We start from the raw sequence: 3,433 nt of genomic DNA on the forward strand, positions 1-3,433 counted from the left end.
CCCACTCCCAAATATCACTGTACTTCGTTAAGTTGGTGCTGGACCTATTTTTAACTTAGTAAGATAATGATCTTCTCCCTCTGAAGTTATTGTCCTTTAAGTTAACCATGTTATTATGTCTAATATCTTTTAAACATGTTTCGGACGTCCGAGCTTTAGACATATCTCGTAGGCAATTTCTATCACAAGAAGTTCAGTTTTCTATTGTCCGTCGTACCAAAACTAATATCTCTTATGTTTTCTACCCCTCTTTCCCTCAACAAGAAAAAATTTGTGTGGTCAGGTGCCTACGATCCTACGAACATAGAATTTTACCTCTAAGGAGTCCATCTGTATCCCAACTCCTCATTTCATATTGCAGACCCCATCTACTAGTGACATCGGCAACCCTAGCTAGATGGGTTTCTCGAACTATGTCCTTAGCAGGGGTGGACCCTTTTCTTTTTGGGGTGCACTCCACTAGAGGTGCTATGTCCACACAAATTAGACAATCTGGAGGATCCTTATCAGACATTCTAAAGGCGGCCAACTGGGCCTCAGAATCTACATTTAATACCATATAATTTCCAACCTGATCCACACGTTTCCACTGTATTATTTCAGTAACCATTAGTTCGTATCTATAGTTGTTGTTAGACTTATATTATAGAGCATAAGCTTTGAACTTGCATAATGGAGTCTCCTGTCTTGATATAAAATTGAAAATTTTCCTAGTTTAAATGAAGGAAAATATAGATTTTATGAAAGACGGGAGACGAACATTATCTCACCCTACTGACCCGACCCTTGTTTTTATTGTTTTTGTCTCCTCTCTATTAGTCTGAAACATCTTTCATCCTCATGACTGTTCTTCAACGGGTCATCAAATCCTACTACAATCTCCAACCAGTGTTATTACCATGGATGTCTACGTTTTCTTCATGCATCCTGTAATCCTTCACCATCTCATCAAGAAAGAAGGACGTTCACATGATTGATTAGACCTTATATGACCTATGCTGCCTGTTGATTGGCTGTTTGTGAACACTGATTTACATATCGTATGTAAATTGTTCTGTTTTACATTGTTAACTGTTTGTTGCTGGGAGTAAAAAAAGAAAGATCTTAAAGCATAATGTTCATCTCCTGTCTTTCATAAAATCAGGGGTTAAAAACCAAAAATAAATACTCACCTCATCCATTTGTTCGTGGAGAGACCGTTGGAGCCACCTAGATTGAAGAAAACGCACCAAATATCGAGTGAGCTAACATGATGTTGGCTTCATGACTAGTAGAATTGTTCATGAAATTCGTATCGAAGCTCACTTTGTTAACTTTGATTCGCTCAACACTAATCCACAATCAAGACGCTTGAGGATAGTTCATTAATTTCAGATCGGTGGGGGTCTGACAATCGAGATCCCCGCTGGTCGGGTGTCTGTGGAGAGCCCCCACCCAAGGGTCCACAGGTGTCTAACTGTAAATACGGCCCTGCACATGATGACGATTTGTATGCATAAAATCTACACCAAAACGGCAAAAATGTATATAATTCTGCACTATTTATTATGGTTTTGGTGCATTTTGAGTGCAGTTTTTATGCACTTTCGGTTGTGGATTTTGGTGCAGATTTTGTTTATTAACAACCCTATTGAAGTCCTGTTCCCTATTCTATTTCCCAATTCGCAACAGGAAGTTCCTCCAGCGCGGCTCCTTTTACGTCCTGTCATAGATAATGCCACATTTTGGGAAATCGCCAATCGATCTTTTCAAACAAGAAGAAGACCACGAATTATTCATAACTGAAAGTGGGAGATTCATCCAACTGGCTGGGAAATTTTGGGACTTTTAGCATCTGACAGATTTTTGATATTTTTATACTTGTAGGATGATGGGGCAGGACAGTGTGGGTGAAGTGGCCAGATTACCTGTAGTAATAGACCCGGGCTACATACTGAGGTTGACATACTGTTGCACCCCCACCAATAAAAACCACAATCTCCTCATTGCATTCTCTGCTTGTCAAGCCTTACCACGGCCTTCAGTGATGATGGCTCCGCAGATATCTTAATATAATGACGAGTGACAAGAGATGACTGACATTTGTTGTTTTTCCCTGTCATATCTATAGTATTCTACAAAGCGCAATCCTCAGGCCGAGACTGACGGCTCAGCCTGGATTCTCCCCCCTACACACACACACACACACATAGGCCTCATGCACACAACCGTTTTTTTTAAGGTCCGCAAAAACGGGGTCCGTAGGTCCGTGATCCGTGACCGTTTTTTCGTCCGTGGGTCTTCCTTGATTTTTGGAGGATCCACGGACATGAAAAATGAAAAAAAAATCTAAGTCAAGTTTGCCATTGAAATGATAGGAAAAAACGGACACGGATCACGGACGCGGATGACAATCTTGCGTGCATCCGTGTTTTTTCACGGACCCATTGACTTGAATGGGTCCGTGAACCGTTGGCCGTGAAAAAAATTGGACAGGTGATATTTTTTTCATGGCCAGGAAAAACGGATCACGGATGCGGCTGCCAAACGGTGCATTTTCCGATTTTTCCACGGACCCATTGAAAGTCAATGGGTCCGCGAAAAAAAAATGGAAAAACGGCACAACGGCCACGGATGCACACAACGGTCGTGTGCATGAGGCCATAGGGTGCGGTTTGTATGTACCGCTCCCAGGGTTCTCTAGAAGTTCAGATTTATGTCACATTACACAATCCAGATACAAGAAGGTTGAAAAACTCAGATTTTATTGTTTTTATTTTGTAGCTTTCTGTCTTTTACATGAGGCAGGCCGCTGCTTGTTAATTTATGCCGCCAGAAGGTGACGCATTATATTAATGCAATACCATCTAGTGGCAATTTTTTTTTTAAATACATAAGAAATATAACGATTACATGTTGTGATGCTTTAAATGTATAGAACAGAACAAACACAATGGAAAAATAGTAAAAAACACAAGAGGCAAAAAAACAGCAATAAGATATTTACAGGCATGGGTTCTAGGATGAGCTGGCTATGTGGCGGTATTGTGTATGCACTATGCAGTACTGTGTACTGTAAGGCAGTGTTTCCCAACCAGTGTGCCTCCAACTGTTGCAAAACTACAACTCCCAGCATGCCCGCACAACCAAAGGCTGTCCGGGCATGCTGGGAGTTGTAGTTTTGCAACAGCTGGAGGCACACTGGTTGGGAAACACTGCTGTAAGGGATCGCTCTCTCTCAGGGGGTCTCAATCACAGATTTCTCGCAGACAACCGGATTAAAGTCCAAATGATGCTTTTTTTCCTATCACTTTAGCACAATACAGCAACTAAAGTCTAGGCACTACCTAATACTTAATTCATTCCCTGACTCACCTCTAAAGAACACAGTTCACACACATGATCAGATGCGGCTTTCTCAGCCCAAACAGTCCAGCAGCCTCCAGGCGGTGAC

Source organism: Bufo gargarizans, chromosome 2 (assembly GCF_014858855.1).
Source record: "Bufo gargarizans isolate SCDJY-AF-19 chromosome 2, ASM1485885v1, whole genome shotgun sequence".
Lineage (NCBI taxonomy): Eukaryota > Metazoa > Chordata > Amphibia > Anura > Bufonidae > Bufo > Bufo gargarizans.